Here is a 13,115-nt window from a genome sequence, read left to right as displayed (position 1 = left end):
CATTTTCACTGTATTTTCCTTGAAAAATTTCTGTATATATTGTATATACATATACATACATACATACATACATACATACATACATATATATATATATATATATATATATATATATATATATATATATATATATATATTATTTTATTATTTTATTATCACACCGGCCGATTCCCACCAAGGCAGGGTGGCCCGAAAAAGAAAAACTTTCACCATCATTCACTCCATCACTGTCTTGCCAGAAGGGTGCTTTACACTACAGTTTTTAAACTGCAACATTAACACCCCTCCTTCAGAGTGCAGGCACTGTACTTCCCATCTCCAGGACTCAAGTCCGGCCTGCCGGTTTCCCTGAATCCCTTCATAAATGTTACTTTGCTCACACTCCAACAGCACGTCAAGTATTAAAAACCATTTGTCTCCATTCACTCCTATCAAACACGCTCACGCATGCCTGCTGGAAGTCCAAGCCCCTCGCACACAAAACCTCCTTTACCCCCTCCCTCCAACCCTTCCTAGGCCGACCCCTACCCCGCCTTCCTTCCACTACAGACTGATACACTCTTGAAGTCATTCTGTTTCGCTCCATTCTCTCTACATGTCCGAACCACCTCAACAACCCTTCCTCAGCCCTCTGGACAACAGTTTTGGTAATCCCGCACCTCCTCCTAACTTCCAAACTACGAATTCTCTGCATTATATTCACACCACACATTGCCCTCAGACATGACATCTCCACTGCCTCCAGCCTTCTCCTCGCTGCAACATTCATCACCCACGCTTCACACTCATATAAGAGCGTTGGTAAAACTATACTCTCATACATTCCCCTCTTTGCCTCCAAGGACAAAGTTCTTTGTCTCCACAGACTCCTAAGTGCACCACTCACTCTTTTTCCCTCATCAATTCTATGATTCACCTCGTCTTTCATAGACCCATCTGCTGACACGTCCACTCCCAAATATCTGAATACGTTCACCTCCTCCATACTCTCTCCCTCCAATCTGATATTCAATCTTTCATCACCTAATCTTTTTGTTATCCTCATAACCTTACTCTTTCCTGTATTCACCTTTAATTTTCTTCTTTTGCACACCCTACCAAATTCATCCACCAATCTCTGCAACTTCTCTTCAGAATCTCCCAAGAGCACAGTGTCATCAGCAAAGAGCAGCTGTGACAACTCCCACTTTGTGTGTGATTCTTTATCTTTTAACTCCACGCCTCTTGCCAAGACCCTCGCATTTACTTCTCTTACAACCCCATCTATAAATATATTAAACAACCACGGTGACATCACACATCCTTGTCTAAGGCCTACTTTTACTGGGAAAAAATTTCCCTCTTTCCTACATACTCTAACTTGAGCCTCACTATCCTCGTAAAAACTCTTCACTGCTTTCAGTAACCTACCTCCTACACCATACACTTGCAACATCTGCCACATTGCCCCCCTATCCACCCTGTCATACGCCTTTTCCAAATCCATAAATGCCACAAAGACCTCTTTAGCCTTATCTAAATACTGTTCACTTATATGTTTCACTGTAAACACCTGGTCCACACACCCCCTACCTTTCCTAAAGCCTCCTTGTTCATCTGCTATCCTATTCTCCGTCTTACTCTTAATTCTTTCAATTATAACTCTACCATACACTTTACCAGGTACACTCAACAGACTTATCCCCCTATAATTTTTGCACTCTCTTATATCCCCTTTGCCTTTATACAAAGGAACTATGCATGCTCTCTGCCAATCCCTAGGTACCTTACCTTCTTCCATACATTTATTAAATAATTGCACCAACCACTCCAAAACTATATCCCCACCTGCTTTTAACATTTCTATCTTTATCCCATCAATCCCGGCTGCCTCACCCCCTTTCATTTTACCTACTGCCTCACGAACTTCCCCCACACTCACAACTGGCTCTTCCTCACTCCTACAAGATGTTATTCCTCCTTGCCCTATACACGAAATCACAGCTTCCCTATCTTCATCAACATTTAACAATTCCTCAAAATATTCCTTCCATCTTCCCAATACCTCTAACTCTCCATTTAATAACTCTCCTCTCCTATTTTTAACTGACAAATCCATTTGTTCTCTAGGCTTTCTTAACTTGTTAATCTCACTCCAAAACTTTTTCTTATTTTCAACAAAATTTGTTGATAACATCTCACCCACTCTCTCATTTGCTCTCTTTTTACATTGCTTCACCACTCTCTTAACTTCTCTCTTTTTCTCCATATACTCTTCCCTCCTTGCATCACTTCTACTTTGTAAAAACTTCTCATATGCTAACTTTTTCTCCCTTACTACTCTCTTTACATCATCATTCCACCAATCGCTCCTCTTCCCTCCTGCACCCACTTTCCTGTAACCACAAACTTCTGCTGAACACTCTAACACTACATTTTTAAACCTACCCCATACCTCTTCGACCCCATTGCCTATGCTCTCATTAGCCCATCTATCCTCCAATAGCTGTTTATATCTTACCCTAACTGCCTCCTCTTTTAGTTTATAAACCTTCACCTCTCTCTTCCCTGATGCTTCTATTCTCCTTGTATCCCATCTACCTTTTACTCTCAGTGTAGCTACAACTAGAAAGTGATCTGATATATCTGTGGCCCCTCTATAAACATGTACATCCTGAAGTCTACTCAACAGTCTTTTATCTACCAATACATAATCCAACAAACTACTGTCATTTCGCCCTACATCATATCGTGTATACTTATTTATCCTCTTTTTCTTAAAATATGTATTACCTATAACTAAACCCCTTTCTATACAAAGTTCAATCAAAGGGCTCCCATTATCATTTACACCTGGCACCCCAAACTTACCTACCACACCCTCTCTAAAAGTTTCTCCTACTTTAGCATTCAAGTCCCCTACCACAATTACTCTCTCACTTGGTTCAAAGGCTCCTATACATTCACTTAACATCTCCCAAAATCTCTCTCTCTCCTCTGCATTCCTCTCTTCTCCAGGTGCATACACGCTTATTATGACCCACTTCTCGCATCCAACCTTTACTTTAATCCACATAATTCTTGAATTTACACATTCATATTCTCTTTTCTCCTTCCATAACTGATCATTTAACATTACTGCTACCCCTTCCTTTGCTCTAACTCTCTCAGATACTCCAGATTTAATCCCATTTATTTCCCCCCACTGAAACTCTCCTACCCCCTTCAGCTTTGTTTCGCTTAGGGCCAGGACATCCAACTTCTTTTCATTCATAACATCAGCAATCATCTGTTTCTTGTCATCCGCACTACATCCACGCACATTTAAGCAACCCAGTTTTATAAAGTTTTTCTTCTTCTCTTTTTTAGTAATTGTATACAGGAGAAGGGGTTACTAGCCCATTGCTCCCGGCATTTTAGTCGCCTCATACGACACGCATGGCTTACGGAGGAAAGATTCTTTTCCACTTCCCCATGGACAATAGAAGAAATAAAAAAGAACAAGAGCTATTTAGAAAAAGGAGAAAAACCTAGATGTATGTATATATATATATGCATGTGCGTGTCTGTGAAGTGTGACCAAAGTGTAAGTAGGAGTAGCAAGATATCCCTGTTATCTTAGCGTGTTTATGAGACAGAAAAAGAAACCAGCAATCCTACCATCATGCAAAACAGTTACAGGTTTTTGTTTCACAGTCATCTGGCAGGACGGTAGTACTTCCCTGGGTGGTTGCTGTCTACCAACCTACTACCTATATATATATATATATATATATATATATATATATATATATATATATATATATATATATATACATACATATATATATATATATATATATATATATATATATATATATATATATATATATATATATATATATATATATATATATATGTGTGTGTGTGTGTGTGTGTGTGTAATGCATTATACATTATACTTTGTACATATGCTTGCATTTGCATAATGTTTTGAAAGAAATGTACATGTCTCCCTCAAGTTTCGCGTTTTCCACTTTCACAGGCTTCGAACATTCGTGAATTCCCAGCCTCCCAATCATATTTAAAATATGTCATTGTATATGTTAGAATTTGTGGTTGTGGCAGAGTCTGGAGATAGGACAAGATAGTCCTTCAATATGGCACTAATATCAACTCTACGGCTAATTTATCCATCACAATTCATCTAATATGACATAATAAACAATATTAACAAAATAGAAACATGACATATTCTCTAGATTGAATAAAATACGTCATTAAGTGTTGCTGTGTTGTTCTTGGGTGTATAAGGGCTAATGAGAGCATAAGCTGTACATAGTGGTGGTGAAGGCAGAAGGAGAGGCGGTAGAGACGGCGGTGTTGTCAATCGCCCTATATAACTCCAACAACATTGAAGGAGTTGGGTTCATACTGTCCTTTTTCTATCAATTAATCGCTTAATTTACTTGCTACACTTCATCGCTGGCTGGCGCTATTGCCTTTATCGACTCGTGCTGCTGTAGTATCGTACATACAGTAGAATCACTGAAGAAGGCACATTATCCCCTCTCTCTTCCTCCTCCACTTTGGTACTCTGCTATGAGTTCCTTTTTTAATTCTCACCTTCTTCACCAAAGGGCTGGCACTAGTACAATATTTTACAATGTTTTCACGTGTTTTATGATTGTTCATGGTTCAATACTTTAAGGAAGCAGAATTGTTAGGCTAAGTAAGCGCTATTATGATATTTCCCTACAATATATTTCTGCACCAAACATCCACGATTTTTCAGCATTTACTAGGGTCTTGAAACCCTAACCCTCGCGAATGTGGAGGGAGACATATATATATATATATATATATATATATATATATATATATATATATATATATATATATATATATATATATAAATATATATATATATATATATATATATATATATATATATATATATATATATATATATATATATATATATATATATATATATATATATATATAATGTCGTGCCGAATAGGCAGAACTTGCGATCTTTGCTTAAATAGTAACGCTCATCTTGCCATATAGGACAAGCGAAAATTTGTGTATGGAATAATTTCGCAAAAATCATTCTTAACCTAACGAAAAAATATATTTCAGTGTGTTTGTTCAGTATTAAATTATTGTAAACAAATCTAAAATATATTTAGTTGGGATAGGCTTAATTTTAAATCAGTTCTTGCTTATTGACCAGTTTTACATATTCGGCACGACATATATATATATATATATATATATATATATATATATATATATATATATATATATATATATATATATATATATATATATATATATATATATATATATATATATATATATATATATATATATATATATATATATATATATATATATATCAGTACTCACTGTTGAATTTTGCTCATTCCTCATTCCTACCTTGGTTATCGTGCTACAACCAGGTGTTCAGGCCACAAGACTGCACCACTGTTTGTAATATTGGGTGCCTGTTCTGAAGTCATTGCCTCTACATTGTCTGTACAAACCTGCCTATGGTGTTCCATTGCAAACCTGAGAAGACGTTATGTGCTATTGCTTGATATTGCTTTGAGTGTGCTGCAAAAGTTGGCTTTTTCTTATAGTGCTGTTGAATTATGCGATTATACGTGTTAGGAGATTTGACTGTATATACCAATTAAACTTGCCCAGATTATTAATAAAGCACTTGTTCTAGTAGTGTGCAGGGTGGTCCAACTATTGGCCTGTGGGCCATAAACGGGCCATGAGCTGATTATTTTGTGGCTGATGAGCACTCATATTAATATATAAATTTAATGAACTTTTATTTTCAACAAACCGGCAATATCCCACCGAGGCAAGGGGTTCTAAAAAGAAAACCGAAAGTTTCTCTTTTCAAAATTAGTATTGTAAAATTAGTAATATATGCTCCCGGCATTTTAGTTGCTTCTTATGATATGCATGACTTATGGAGGAAAAATTCTCTTCCACTTCCTCATGGAAATAAGAGGTAATGAACAAGAACTAACAAGAAAATAGAAGAAAACCCAGAGAAGGTGTGTGTATGTATATGCTCGTACAAGCATGTGTAGTGTGACCCAAGTGTAAGAAGAAGTAGCAAGACATGCCTGAAATCTAACATGTTTATCAGACAAAAAAAATTAAAAATCCAACCATCATATAAAACAATTAAAGTTTTCCGGGAATATTCTTATATAAAAAAAAAATTTGTATCTTTAATGCTAATGTTGTGTATGTGAAATAATACTAGGATCTGATAAGAAATGTCACCATATCAAAAACAATATACTCAGATCACAACATAATTGAGGTTCAGTCATGTATGCGAGGAGCCCCAGACCGACATAATGAGATTAGTCACGAGGGAGCATTCACCAAATTCAACTTCAATAACAAGAACATAAAGTGGTACCAAGTAAAGAAAGTCCTAAACGATATAAGCTGCAAAGATAGACTAAGCATCACAGACCCCAACTTATGCCTAGAACAGATTAACTCGGTGGCACTCGATGTATGCACAGGTCTTATTCCTTTAAGAAAAGGGAGGAGTAGATGTAAAATAGAAACAGACAGGTGCTCCCTTTACAGGCGACGGAAAAGAATAACAGAGTGGCCTGGTTACAGACCGGGCGGCGGGGGCGTTGACCCCCGGAACTCTCTCCAGGTAAACTCAAGGTAAACTCCAGCGGCTAAAAGAGGCCAATATACCTGAAATGCGTAGGGAGTCACTGGTCAGAGAAATATCAAACATCGAACTAAAGCTAAAGGATTCTTATAGGAGTCAGGAATCGTGGGAAGAACTTATAAAAGCCTTAAATGAAATCGAAAGAAACCCTAAGTATTTCTTTTCTTATGCCAAATCAAAGTCTAGAACAACATCCAGTATTGGGCCCCAACTTAAACAAGATGGGTCCTACACAGATGACAGCAAGGAAATGAGTGAGCTACTCAAGTCCCAATATTTGGTAAACACAAGCCTATCTGATGTTATCCTGACGCCAAATGACTTTGAACAGGCGATAAATGACATGCCCATGCACTCTGCCCCAGAGCTAGACTCATGGAACTCCGTGTTCATCAAGAACTGCAAGAAGCTTCTATCACTAGCTTTTACCATTCTATGGAGAGGGAGCATGGACACGGGGGTCGTCCCACAGTTATTAAAAACAACAGACATAGCCCCACTCCACAAAGGGGGCAATAAAGCAATAGCAAAGAACTACAGACTGATAGCACTAACATCCCATATCATAAAAATCTTTGAAAGGGTACAAAGAAGCAAGATCGCCACCCGTCTAGAAACCCATCAATTACACAACCCAGGGCAACATGGGTTTAGAGCAGGTCGCTCCTGTCTGTCTCAGCTACTGGATCACTACGACAAGGTCCTAGATGCACTAGAAGACAAAAATAATGCAGATGTAATATATACAGACTTTGCAAAAGCCTTCGACAAGTGTGACCATGGCATAATAGTGCACAAAATGCGTGCTAAAGGAATAACAGGAAAAGTTGGTCGATGGATCTATAATTTCCTCACTAACAGAACACAAAGAGTAGTAGTCAAAAGAGTAAAGTCCGAGACAGCTACGGTGAAAAGCTCTGTTCCACAAGGCACAGTACTCGCTCCCATCTTGTTTCTCATCCTCATATCTGAGATAGACAAGGATGTCAGCCACAGCACCGTGTCTTCCTTTGCAGATGACACCCGAATCTGCATGACAGTGTCTTCCATTGCAGACACTGTAAGGCTCCAGGCGGACATCAACCATATCTTTCAATGGGCTGCAGAAAACAATATAATGTTCAACGATGAGAAGTTTAATTTACTCCGATATGGTAAACATGTTAGAAGAGACACATAGTGAACATTTAAGCAACTTTATTCCGAAACGTTTTGCCTACACAGTAGGCTTCTTCAGTCTAGCACAGAAAGTAGGCAGGAGCAGTAGAGACGTGATGACGATGTAATCAATCCATCACCCTTGAAGTCGTAAATTTGAGGTTGTCAGTCCCTCAGCCTGGAGAATTTCTGTTCCAAAGTCTGGAACTAACTGAAGATCAAGCGACAGTGTAGAGACTTTTATACTCTCAGAGAGGTGCAGAGTAGTAGTAGTGAGAATGTAGCCATTGAGAGGTCACGTCCCTCTGAGATCAAACAGTTCTCATTTGAAAAAGTTGTCCAAGGTGTTTTCTCTTCTGTACCAAGATACCATTGTGTTGCAGTGTCTGACAGAGTGAATATCAAAATGGTATACAATACCGACAGGTTGGTAGATAAGACACATAGGCAACATTTAAGCAAATTTATTCGGAAACGTTTCGCCTACACCTCTCCTTCCGACAGTATTTAAGTCTCAACACTGTCGCTTGATCTTCAGTTAGTTCCAGACTTTGGAACAGAAATTCTCCAGGCTGAGAGACTGACAACCTCAAATTTACGACTTCAAGGGTGATGAGCTGATTACATCGTCTTAACATCTCTACTGCTCCTGCCTACTTTCTGTGCTCGACTGAAGAAGCTTAAATGTTGCTTAAATGTTGCCTATGTGTCTTACCTACCAACCCGTCGGTATTGTGATATTTTGATATTCACTCTGTTAGACACTGCAACACAATGGCATCTTGGTCGCTTGTTTTATCTAGGCTGGAATATTGCTGCACACTAACAGCACCTTTCAAGGCAGGTGAAATTGCTGACCTTGAAAATGTACAGAGAACCTTCACAGCGTGCATAATGGAGATAAAGCACCTCAATTACTGGCAGCACTTAAAGTTCCTGAACGAGTATTCCCTGGAACGCAGGCGGGAGAGATACATGATTATATACACCTTGAAAATCCTAAAGGGACTACTACCGAACTTGCACACGAAAATCACTCACAACGAAAGCAAAAGACTTGGCATACGATGGAACATCCCCCCAATGAAAAGCAGGGGTGTCACTAGCACGTTAAAAGACAAAACAATAAGTGTCAGGGGCCCGAGACTGTTCAGTTGCCTCCCAGCATACATACAAGCTGGCACTGGACAAACACCTAAAGTCGGTGATGAATGGTTTGAAAAACCGACAAGTTGAAGATTGAGACACTTATGCAGCATATGGGAATCTTTATTCAGGAAACGTTTCACCACACAGTGGCTTCATCAGTCCAATATAAAGAGGAAGGCGTAAAGAGAGGAAGAGTATGAGGTAATCAGTCCCTCAGCCTGGACTGAACACATCGACTCCAGGCTGAGGGACTGATCACCTAAAGTCGGTACCTGACCAGCCGGGCTGTGATTCGTACGTTGGATTGCGTGCAGCCAGCAGTAATAGCTTGATCAGGCTCTGATCCACCAGGAGGCCTGGTGACAGACCTGGCTGCGGGGCCGTTGACCCCTGGAACTCTCTCCAGGTAAACTCCAGGTACTAGAATGACATTGTTATAGCAGAGATAGAATCCCACTCAATGATCATGATTAGTACAGAGTAGGGACGGGTGCTTTATATGTCGTGCCCAACGGCCAGTTTCAAAGGACGGGATGTGTAAGTCTACCTCTGGGCTATAGCTGTATTTTGTCTTATCTCCAACATTCATAACGAGCACAGGCAAGAAAAGAAAGTCTCTTGTGGTGAACAGTGTTTAATATGAAATGGAAAGAAGAATTTCCTTTCATAGAAAATAATAGAGAACCACTGTGTCTTGTGTGTCAGCAGATAGTTTCTGTGACGAGAGAATATAAAGCCAGGAGGCATTATGAGAGAATATAATGTCAGGTGGCATTATGAGAGAATATGATGTCAGGTGGCATTATGAGAGAATATAATGTCAGGTGCCATTATGAGAGAATTAAAAGCCAGGTGGCATTATGAGAGAACATAATGTCAGGTGGCATTATGAGAGAATTAAAAGCCAGGTGGTATTATGAGAGAATATAATGTCAGGTGGCATTATGAGAGAATATAATGTCAGGTGCCATTATGAGAGAATATAATGTCAGGTGGCATTATGAGAGAATATGATGTCAGGTGGCATTATGAGAGAATATAATGTCAGGTAGCATTATGGGAGAGTATAATATCAGGTGGCATTATGAGAGAATATAATGTCAGGTAGCATTATGAGAGAATATGATGTCAGGTGGCATTATGAGAGAATATAATGTCAGGTAGCATTATGGGAGAGTATAATATCAGGTGGCATTATGAGAGAATATAATGTCAGGTGGCATTATGAGAGAATATAATGTCAGGTGGCATTATGAGAGAATATGATGTCAGGTGGCATTATGAGAGAATGTAAATCCAGGTGGCATTATGAGAGAATATAATATCAGGTGGCATTATGAGAGAATGTAATATCAGGTGGCATTATGAGAGAATATAATGTCAGGTGGCATTATGAGAGAATATAATATCATATGGCATTATGAGAGAATATAATGTCAGGTGGCATTATGAGAGAATATAATGTCAGGTGGCATTATGAGAGAATATAATATCAGGTGGCATTATGAGAGAATATAATGTCAGGTGGCATTATGAGAGAATATAATGTCAGGTGGCATTATGAAAGAATATAATGTCATGTGGCATTATGAGAGAATTTAATGTCAGGTGGCATTGTGAGAGAATATAATGTCAGGTGGCATTATGAGAGAATATAATGTCAGGTGGCATTATGAACATAAGAACATAAGAAAGAAGGAACACGGCAGAAGGCCTACTGGCCTATGCAAGGCAGGTCCAAGTCTCCTACCGGCTTAAGCCAATGCACCCAACCTAGTCAGGTCAGGTCACATTGACTTAAGGGAGGAACACGGCAACCGACCTGGTAGCACAAGCTATCAGGTCCAACTCACACCCACCCACATCCACTCATGTATTTATCCAACCTATTTTTAAAGCTACACAACGTTCTGGCCTCTATAACTGTACTCGGGAGTTTGTTCCACTCATCCACAACTCTGTTACCAAACCAGTACTTTCCTATATCCTTCCTGAATCTGAATTTTTCCAACTTAAAACCATTGCTGCGAGTCCTGTCTAGGCTAGATATTTTCAGCACACTATTTACATCCCCTTTATTTATTCCTGTCTTCCATTTATACACCTCAATCATATCCCCCCTAATTCTACGTCTTTCTAGAGAGTGCAGATTCAGGGCCCTTAGTCTATCCTCATAGGGAAGGTTTCTGATACATAGGATCAACTTTGTCATCCTCCTTTGTACATTTTCCAGAGAATTTATATCCATCCTGTAATACGGTGACCAAAACTGTGCAGCATAATCTAAATGAGGCCTAACCAAGGATGTATAGAGTTGAAGAACAACCTGAGGACTCCTATTATTTATGCTTCTTGATATGAAGCCAAGGATTCTATTAGCTTATGAGAGAATATAATGTCAGGTGGCATTATGAGAGAATATAATGTCAGGTGGCATTATGAGAGAATATAATGCCAGGTGGCATGATGAGAGAATATAATGCCAGGTGGCATGATGAGAGAATATGTCAGGTGGCATTATGTGGGAAAATCTCATAGTGATATTTTCATTAATCTAAAGATCAAACATCATAAACAGACGGATGTGCTAAGTAACTGTGGGAAACCTCAAACAGCGAGTCTTACAACATTATAAGAAGTGTTATGGGGCCAGGCATTATAGATGATTGGTGTCATGCAGAGTGTTGTCACCAGAGTGAATTTAATCAGAGGCGATAATAATTTACAGAAAATTCATATCTTTACTCGAAGAACTTAATGCAGAATTCAGTGACCTACCACTACACTCAATTATCAGGAGGCTGAGTGGTGGAAAATGCTCCAGCATTTCTTTGTTTTTCGGAAAGATATTTTTTTCCTTATTTCAAAATGAACAGCTGAGCAGTGCACAGGTGTACGAAATTCAGCTGCAAGATATAGACTTTCTTTGCACCTAGCATAACAGCCCACTTGAATGTGCTGTATATGAGCCTACAAGGCAAACAAAAAGCTATTCAGTGTACGTTGCTGCTGGCAATGAAAAATGAAAATCAGGAGGGGTTCTCTAAGTTGCTCTGCAAGGATAGATTCCCCAAGCTGAGACACTTTGTACTAAAGCTGCTCACAGTACTCGGTAGTATATATATAAATGTGAAAGTACGTTTTATACCATGAAGCAAGGAAAATCTAGAACCAGAAACAGGATGGAACGTGAAACACCGGATGTGTGTCTTCAGCTTGCAACTACCAACATCAGAATCAATATGAAGACTCTGGTAAAAGAGAAGTCTCGACCCCAGATAACTCATTAGTAGTTAAGAATATGTTTAGGAATATTTCTGTATAAATTAAGAGCCCTTAAAAAATCTGTTTTGTTTCCTTACTGTAGGCCTTGCCTAGAACCATTCTATGAAAAGAAGGAACATACAATATTTTTTAAAAAATTAGTATAGATCATAGGTCTCTCTCTCTCTCTCTCTCTCTATATATATATATATATATATATATATATATATATATATATATATATATATATATATATATATATATATATATATATATATATATATATATATATATATATATATATTTATATATATATAGTGGTCCCCCGCTTTTCATAGTTCCTGGCAATCGTAAAATTCGCCAATCATAGGGGTATTTTCGTATGAGCATGGACTCGCTTTTCATAGGTTGACTCGCCAGTCGTAGTTCGTCCGGGACGCGTACCCACGGCGTGAGCCGGGGCGGCAGCCAGTCTGGCATTGCTTACCAGTGAGCGAAGGTCCCCTCACGTGCTCCAGCGAAATATTCCATAATATTCCATTTATTTTAGTGCTTGCAAGTACTAAATAAACTACCATGGCTCCAAAGAAAGCTCCTAGTGCTAAGCCTGTGGTAAAGAAGGTGAGAAATACGACTGAATTTAAAAAACCATCATTGAACAATATGAAAGTGGTACAAGTGTGGCCGAACTGTCCAGGATGTATAAGAAACCCTACACAACCTTATGTTCCGTAGTGGCCAAGAAAAGGGAAATAAAGGATGCTGTTGTTGCAAAGTGAGTAACTTTGCTGACAAAAATGAGATCACCAGTACTGGAAGAGGTTGAGAAGTTATTATTGGTGTGGACAAATGAGAA

The 13,115-nt window shown here is 38.7% G+C and overlaps 1 protein-coding gene across 1 annotated transcript in view; it reads right to left on the bottom strand.

Annotated features, from left to right (window-relative positions):
• The window catches only part of LOC128704758 (aldo-keto reductase family 1 member A1), a 106,213-nt gene that overhangs the window by 35,331 nt on the left and 57,767 nt on the right, over positions 1-13,115 (bottom strand). The window lies entirely within an intron of this gene.

Source organism: Cherax quadricarinatus, chromosome 99 (assembly GCF_038502225.1).
Source record: "Cherax quadricarinatus isolate ZL_2023a chromosome 99, ASM3850222v1, whole genome shotgun sequence".
Lineage (NCBI taxonomy): Eukaryota > Metazoa > Arthropoda > Malacostraca > Decapoda > Parastacidae > Cherax > Cherax quadricarinatus.
The sequence above is the reverse complement of the archived record's forward strand: the minus strand, read 5'-3'. Positions and strand labels throughout refer to the sequence as shown.